Genomic DNA, 9,526 nt, shown 5'->3' with positions numbered 1-9,526 from the left:
ACTCAGAAATCCGCCTGCCTCTGCCTCCCAAGTGCTAGGATCAAAGGCGTGCGCCACCACCGCCCGGCGATTGATACATTTTATTACAGTAGTTAAATGACAATATTGCATCTTCAATTAATAAATATAATTTAATAAATTTTTAATATTTTTATAACTGACTTACTTTTATCCTTAACATGTCCATTTGTTAGTCAGCTTTCTGTTATAGCGGAATGCAGGAGGTAGTTTATAAAGAGAGAGGGAAAGAGGGAGGAAAGAAGGAAAAAAAGAGAAAGAAGAAAGGAAAGAGAGATTCTTGTTGAAAATTTTTGTTTTGTTTGGTTTGGTTTGGTTTGGTTTTTTCGAGACAGGGTTTCTCTGTTTAGTCCTGGGTGTCCTGGAACTCACTCTGTAAACCAGGCTGGCCTCGAACTCAGAAATCCACCTGCCTCTGCCTCCCAAGTGCTGGGATTAAAGGCGTGTGCCACCACCGCCCGGCTCTTGTTGAAAATTTGAAGGCTTCTGTTATGCTTAGCTCCTCATACTCAGTCCTGTGGCAAGACAGTTTCATGGCTGCAGTACATGGCAGAGGGAGCGCTTCCCTTTACAGCTAAGGAAGCAACCAAAGAAGGGAAAGCTGGGTAACAGAATCCCTTCAGGGGTGTCCTCAGTTCACTGTGTACGGAGTCTTCTCGATAGTCAAGACCCAAATTGTAGCAGACTCCAGAACCTCAGCTAACTATGTATAAACTGCTATGTGAATGTTCTTTAGAATTTTAAATGTATCTCAGGAACACAACATATGTAACTTCTCACAACTTAAAGACCATTTATAATTGTAAACTCAAATTCAAACTTCCCTTTTAAATTAGACAGTGAAACTATTCTCACAACAGTGATGTCAATTCTGAAAACATTGCATTTGAATGAAAAGCTATGAAAATATAGCATCTTAAACATTCTTAGTCACAAAAATAACAAGACAAAAGGTGAGTCATGTAGATGCATTAGTACATGTACCCTATTGGGGGTAGATGCTTTTACAGATGTCATAAAAACAGCAGTCAAAGCTATATAATCCAATTTCTCAAAGTCTAGAAATGCCAATGAATGAGTGGACTTTTGTAAAAAATTATAAGATCATCAAAATATTTTAGTGGTTTAGTGGTGTCTGTTTTGATAGCATGTCATAAGCTGCTTTCATTAGTATGCATTCAGGATGTCTTCAGTCTAGAGCTGACTCTAATATAGATAGAAATGATGTATTATTTTTAAATGTGTGCCTTAGAGTTTCTGTTGCTATGTAGAAACACCATGACCAAAGCAACTCTTACAAAGGACAACATGTAGTTGGGGCTAGCTTGTAATTTCAGAGGTTCAGTCTGTTATCATCTTTGGTGAGAAGCATGCCAACGGGCAGGCAAACGTGGTGGAAAAGAAGCTGAATTCTACCTCTTGATCCAAAGGCAGCCAGGAAGAGACTCCATCTTCCTCCAGCAAGCCAGAAGGAGGCTCTCAAGCTCACTTTCACAGTGACACACTTCCTCCAACAAGGCTGCATCTCCTGACAGTGCCACTTGCCGTTGGCCAAGCATATTCAAATCACCACAACATGTATTTATTTTTTGTAGAGGAAATGCTATGTGAAGTAAGATGACAACTTCCAGGGGTTGGTTCTGTCCTTCTATCACGTGGGTTCCTGGAACTGAATTCAAGTCATTAGGTTTGGCAGCAGGCACCTTTATCTAATGGTGCCAACCTCACAACCTGTGCTGCCATTTAAAGAAACAAACAACAAAAATAGATACAATGTAACAATTTTAGGAGGATGGAGAAAATTCAAATTTTTATCTACCATGTATTATTACACATTCAGAATCTTACATTCTTCAGTCTTCACAACCCTCTATATATATGCTATGCCCTGTTGGCTCTGTATTGTAGATTAAGAGTTTGGACCTATTGTATGAGACTTTTTCTGGGTAAATAAAGAAGAAACATCTTATTACTACTCATCCCAGAAAGGGCAACACTACCACACTAAAGAAATGAATCTACTAAACTCCAACTTGGTAAACTAGTAAGTTTATTAGGGCTACTTACTCTGGAGTATGAGTGAAAGGTTACTTACAGGATCATGGACAACTCAAGGCAGCCACATCAACACAGAACTCCACTCTTCCCAGCATGGTTAATGACTCAGAGAAGCAAACCCATGGAGGTCTATACCATAGGCAGACAATTCAACTGGTCGTAATTACCTCCTATAGCAGTGCTTACTGCTTACTATTGTAATTCAGGTAAGTTTCAGGGACTTTCTGAGACTTACTAGTTGTTTTCTTCTTCAGTCTGAATGAGCTGCCCTTTACAAGTTCCTGATCCTAAAAGAGCTTCCCTCCAGGATAGAATGTTTCATTTTAAGAGGAAATTGCCAGGACATAAAAAAAGGTTCAGTGATTTGGTGAAGCTGAGAAATGCTAGTGCTGGCTTTCAAGTACTCCGTTTAAAATAGATGATTCAAAACAGATAAGAGAATTACAGGTATTACTTAATAATACTGCTAAAAGTGAAATTATTTCAAAAATCAAACTACAAACTACTGGAGATTCTCTTTTGTTGGGTGGTTTTGGTTTTGGTTTTGTTTTGTATTGATTTTCATTTTAAGCCTATCAACACTAAAATTTTACTCAGAGCCTGAATCCATGGAGGTATATTAGATGAGGTACATTAGATGTTGACAAGCTAGATAAAATTAACAAAACTACTTAAAATTAAACTAGTAACTCACATACGAAAATGTTTAGAAGAAAGAAAAAATATTTTTCCCTTGTGTCCATGGTATCATAAGATCTATTAATGGTTTATAAACATCATTTATTACTATACTTCATTTTCAAGGAAAGATTCTATAGAAACAAACTGGATAATATAGGAGATCATATGTATATAAGCTGAAATTGTGTTTGTTTCTAGCATATTATATAGTAGCAATGTGTCTCAAAGTTGAAATAACTTTTTCCCCAAGTTTTATACCTCAGCATTGAGAAACTTAAGCTCTGTATTTTTAACAGCATTTTGTAAAATGTTCAAATCTTGTTTGTTTCACATTTTTGTTTGTTTTACATTTAAATAATCCTTTATGGGCTGGGCCATTTTATAAGCCACAGAAGAACTGAGTTTTGTATATTTTTTCATTTATGGGTTCTGATAAAAATTATGAATTATATACCCTAGTTACTTGTAATTATTTTTTTTCCTTTCAGAATTTTGGCACATCAGTGTTATGATTTCCATAATTACATTCATTTACTTGTAAAAACACTTGCTTACTTCAGGTTGGTATAACAATAACCATAGCCTTGGCAACGTATATACAACAGAAGTTGTAGAGGATGGTGATGTGTCATCGGCCTCGAGTGATTTAAGGTTCTCTTGAAAGCCCTCTTCTCCACAGCAGAGTTCCGCTCTTACTGTGTCACAACAGAAAAGAGGGAGAGCACTCGGGAGCCTTTAGAAGAGTACTAAGGGCCGTTCTACTCTTTAGAGCCCCGCCATCATCAACTGATTATGTCCCAAAAACAGTTCCTCCTAGTGCCACACTGGTATTTAAGATTCCAACCGGTGCATTTTGTGTAAAAATAGGCGTTCAGTGTGTTCTACTACTTAAAACAAATTGAACATGCTTATGACTCTAACAGTCTGCCTAACTTTATGCATATCATCTCCTTTCTTACTATTTTCCTCTTACTTCTTAGTTTAAAAATATATTGGCTACTCACTGTGATCTAATACAACTTAAAGAAGGAAGGGCTTATTTTGACTTCCAGTTCCTCTGGGTACAGTCCATGGCAGTGAAAGTACGGTGGCCACAACAGTAAGCAGCAGGGCTCATTGTACCCACAGGGAGGAAGAAGCAACGAGTACTTGTACTCAGATTGTATTCTTATTGTTCCATCTAGGACCCTATCCTGTGAAATGGTACCACCAACATGTAGGATGGGCCTCACTGCATCCGTTAATTTAGATAACCCTTCAGACTTGCCCACTTATTTGTCTCATGATGGTTCCATGTCCCATCAAGTCATCAGTAAAGATTAACCATCATTACTCCTATCTTTGATGATGTAACACCCAAACACATCATTTTAAGCCTCGTACACATAAGCTTATGGTCATCTCATATTGCAGAATGTTTTTGGTCCAACTTCAAAAGTACCCATAGTCTTTAATAATTACAACATTTTATAAGTCCAAAGCACCAAGTATCAGGAACTCCAGGTGATTTCTTAACTATAAGCTCCTGTTAGAAAAAAAAAAAGTCAAAAGCAAGTTACTTCCTGTAAAGAACAGTATGGAATAAACATTCCTCTTTCAAAGGGATGAATGAGGGCATAGCATAGAATGATTCAACCAAAGCAAGACTGGAATCCAGCAAAGCAAACACCAAATCCTGAAGCTCCATACCTGGCATCTAGTACAAATGGAATCCTTTGGATAAAGGGTTTGTACAATCTCACCCTCCCACTCTGCCACCTGTAATAAATGTACTTTCTTTCTTGAGCCAGCTTGACTCCATCTACAGCTTCCTTGGTAGATATTTCATGGTCCTAGCGTCTCCAAATCTTGGGAGGTCTCAATTACAACTTGGGATTGACCTTCATGTAATAGTACCTCAGGTCTTCCTTGCAGGGACTTTGACTCTGCCACATGTTGCCTGGCCTTACTGGCTCTTGGGAGCTAAGAGGCACAAGAGTCACTAAGCCCTTCAGTGTGATACCTTTCATGTACACAACCGAACTGAAAATACTACCACCCAGGTACAACTGATTTACCTTCATAGAACAGGCCAACAAGCAACTCTTAATGAGTCAAGCCCTCGCTTGCTTTAGAACCATCCCGTTAGCTCTTTTGTCTGCCTTCAATGCTTCTGCAAGAGCAGTATGAGCTCCGAGCCACCTCTGCAGCCCCATTTCTATATTTCTTAACACCTTCACTAGCAAGCTAGCTGACAATGCTGCTCTCAGTATGAATTCCAGGTAACAGCTGCAAGAAAGGAACCTCACAGAAGACTGGCAAGCCGCTGTCAAAAATGATTCTTTACACACTGGATTTTACTCCTAAATTAGATGCTGCTTCAGTAAGATGACTTCCGACTTCCATAAGATGTACTGGTCTAACCTGTCTAAGACAGTAATTGGCAGTTGTAAACTCAAATTATATAGTCGCCTTGGGATCAGGGCAGCAGTTTCTCCACCTGCATATTTCTCATACCTGTCATTTTCATTTACTTTTCAATTATGCAATTTTTAAAAGAAGGTCAAGAGAACGCAATAAAGAGTTCACTTGAAGGTAGTTTCCTATTAACATGCCAAATCCGTGGATGCCACATATTACACATGGTGTGTGATGATTCATCATTTAGAAGCATTCATTTATTGTCTTATTTCCTGACCAAATCAGATAGAAGCCAAAGCAGATATTAAGTATATGTCTGTCGCTGGCATAGCATTATGAATTATGTATTATGCTACTTTTAAAACAAGTATGATATTCCTATGGCAGATCTGTTCCAGGAAGTCTTTTAAATGCTGGTTGTAGAACGTCCTGACTCATGCTTCTAGAGGTTTCCTCTGTGACATGGCTTGCTCAAGGTATCCAGTGTGTCCCTTTCTCCTCTTCTGCCCATGGGTCACATTTATTGCATCCTTTTGCACCTTACCACTCTTAGTTGTGTGTTTTCTTCTCAGACTGAGATGCTTGGGACTGAGTCACTAAGCGGCTGGCCCGAAAGGATTGAGCAAGGTTGCTGAAGGCAGACTGCCTACGACATCTTTACAGACAATATTGGGGATTTGTCATTTCAGGAGTTTTTTGGTTTGGTTTTTTTGTTTGTTTGCTTGGTGTTTGTTGGCTTGTTTGTTTTCTTTTGTTTTTTGGTTTGGTTTTGGTTTGGTTTTTTGTTTGCATTACCTCCCCAACTTTTCTAGTTATATTTGAAGCAGCTAGCTCTAGAGGAGTGACTATAAAGTCAACCATTTAAAATTTTTATTTAGATTTTTATTTCAGTACTTCTTAAAATACAGAGTACTTGGTAGATTTCCGAGTAAATATGTAATTATTAGGGTTTTGTCCTACTTATTTGTTTTAATTTTTCAGTTTTCTGACTACCTTATCAAGATGTTAAGGGAGTTTGCCAGTTGCAAGTCATCAGATTTTATTCAAAGATACCTTGTGTTTTAAAACTGGTTGTGCTTTATTTAAATCTCAGAAGCCAATTGTACTAACTGAATGCCCCCCTGTCACTCTCCATGAAGTGGCGGGAAGATGGAAACTGGAAATGGTGGTTTAGATAATTTCGTTTCAATACCTCCCAGCCTGTAGGTGCCTGATGTTTATAGACACTGCTGCTCAGAACAAGTATGTGTCTGATTTGAATGTGAATCTATTGCTGTTAAACTTAACAACAACAACAACAACAAGACATTATTGATTTTTTTGGCTTTTTGAATCAAAGCCTTACTTGGTGGCCCAAACAGGCTTTCTGTGTATCCTAGGCTAACCTCAAATTTAAAATATTTTGTTTTAGCTTCTCACATGTTAGAGTTGCAGGTGTATTTCACCATACCAATCTTAAAATTATTCCTTTTTCTTTTTGCAGTGTATGGATTGAACCCGCGGCCTTGCACACGTGGGCAAGTACTCTCTCACTGTGCTCCCAGCCCGCATTTTGAAGTATTTTAAGTTAAATTTCTCAAAGTTTATTAGCCACAGTAGTTCAGAATGGAGTAAGATTTCCATAAATAAGTTTGTCAGGTTTATTCATTAAATTCTAAATTCATCTCTTTATTACTCCAAACCAAACTAAACTGAGTTTTGTTCTATTCTGTGCAGTATAAATTTGTGTACAGGAAATAATGCTAACCTCAGTTTTAAATTAGATAAAGACCCGCAGGAAAAGTGTGGCTCAGTTTTCTTGACAACTCGTAGCATTTCCAATTGCTTTCTCTCATGGAAACCTGTGCTCACAACAGCAACCGCCTTCATAGCTTCCCAGCAAGCAAATCTGGTGACGAAGCACTCTAGTAGAAAGGGCCAGCCTTCCAGAACGTTTGCTGTAAAAGTTAAAACAAGTGAAAATAATTTCATAAGCCAATTTTTAAATTCTAAACTACACAATTGTGCATAGCCCATGTACTCAGCAAAGTGTCTTAGAGAAAAATTATATGGTCTAAGTTTCTTATCTAATAGTAGGTTGATATTCTGAGGTTTTATACCTGCCATTGTATGAAGCTGATCAATATTAAATAGAATATTAAATTTGATATTCTAGTTTTACTTCATTTTTATAGTGTTAAAATGTGATTTGATTTGATTTGATATGAACTGATTGATATGAACAATTATTTGGAATATGCCTTATAATTTATGTTTCCAAAGACATTCTTCTACTTATGTACTTGAAGGGACATAATATTTCAGTATCAATAAACATTATACTGTTTGAAAAGTGCATATTCAATTCTTAATGGTCACAAACATTTTAAGAATTTCTTTTCTTCTGTATATAATATCCTAGAGGAATACAATTTTAAGGATTTCTTTTCTTCTGTATATAATATCATTCTAGAGGAATAAAAGAATAAATGCAATTTGGCTCAAACTAACATATATTTAATCATGGGTTTGAATGATTTTGCTCTCCACATGTTCTGCAAAGAAAACCAGGAACAATACAATAAAACATTGTGTATTCCATACAAGTTTGAATAACCAATTATTAAAACCTTCACCATCTGCTCTCATTGAAGCAATAAGATGAGGCATTTCCCCCATGCCACAAACCGTGACAGTCAGAATGTAACAGAATGAGAAACTCTAGCATCCTCTCTCCTTTCTTGCTTGCTGTGATGGTTTTTAATGAAAACTTGAGTATACAGACAAAGGAAAGGGGGAGGCTATACCCCACCTCCCTCCTAATTGAGTGCTTCTATCCAGTAATAGCTTTTTGCTGCCCTGGGCAGCTTGACTTTGCCTCATTTGGCCAAGCACAGCTATTATTCTAAGAGGCAGCCAGTGAAGTGCCCCAACCCATCTGTTTGCTTTTTCATGGACTGGTGCTTTCCTTGATGTTGACAGCTGTCTTAATATTCCCGGGCCACCTGCCACACAGTAAATACTCTGCTTGAAGATAGATTTGGTAGTTTTTCCCTCTGGTAGAGTTCACACAACAGCAGAAAAGCTCAGCATTTCCAACCTCCTCATGCCTCCTCATCTGAACATTTCGAGGACAAGCATTTCCTGTCCAGTGTCTCACACTTTTGAGCAGTGCGGTACTTATGCTGTGGAAATGGCAATTCACTCACATTTGACAAACTTGAGACTTCCTCATATATATGGGCGACTGTATCAAGTCTTTTTGTGGAAGTGATGTAGTCACAGGAGGCAGAGAATCCAGCAGTAAGCTAGTTACTTCCTCCTGTGAGCTTTCCAGGACACCCCTCCCCCACATATTCCTTCAAAGCAATTTCCCTTCTCTTACCCTGTACACAGCCGCTTTCCCATCAAAGTTGTTCCTTGAAGGAAACTATAGTGTCTTAATCTTTAAACATGAGCGTGGGTCTGACACATCTTGGGCACTTAAAAGACAGATTAAGTGTTGTGGCATCTGCAGTTTTTAAAGCTTTGGGGAATCTCTGTATTAAGAATTTCACAGACACATATAATGTGTTTTCATCATCCCCATTCCTTCCTCTCCAACCGTTCTCCTATTCCATCACAACTATTCCCTTTTGTGGGGCTCTCTTTTAAGCAAAAATCACTGAAACTAAAGACGAAATTTATACAAAATGATTTGGGACATAATAGGATGCAAATGAGTAATTCTAAAAGATCCACTGGCCCTCAAACTTAGCAAGTTCTATAAAGGCAATGTATTTTTCTATTTCCTACTTGGCATATGTCTACATATTAAAAATTCATAGTGTATTCTTTGAAAACCTTTCATATGGAAATATTTTTAATGTCACTACATACAAAACAATGGAACTAGCTAGCTCAGTCTTGCCACTGGTTCACTTAGTGTTATTTATTATTTATAGAAAAGCCATGAAAACAAGCAGGTTTACGTCCTGACGTGCGCATAGAGAGCTCACATTTCTGGTTTAATAAGTTTAATAAGAAGTCTGAAAAATTCAATTTGACACAGTTTATATTGAACAGAAAAATTGAAGATGGTGTTATGGAACAGATTATTATTACGACAGAACTTATGCCCATTAGAAACAGCTCTGCATCTTGCAATGGTGTCTGCTGATACCTGGAGTACATAATCCATGCCATTTTCCAGCTGCACACTTCATAGCCCGTTTCATCTTCACCATCTACATGCATACTTGAAATCTTGGAAGCCATGCGTGTATTCATGTCTCGACAGAACCTGTGGTCTTGCATCTTGGGTGTAAATCATTGTGAGTTGCACAATGAACGAGGTGGAATTTAAGCAATAACTGAACTGTCCTCTGAAGAGGAACAGCTTACAACTACA

The sequence above is a fragment of the Mastomys coucha genome, unplaced genomic scaffold, assembly GCF_008632895.1.
Source record: "Mastomys coucha isolate ucsf_1 unplaced genomic scaffold, UCSF_Mcou_1 pScaffold12, whole genome shotgun sequence".
Lineage (NCBI taxonomy): Eukaryota > Metazoa > Chordata > Mammalia > Rodentia > Muridae > Mastomys > Mastomys coucha.
This window is presented reverse-complemented; position numbering follows the sequence as displayed.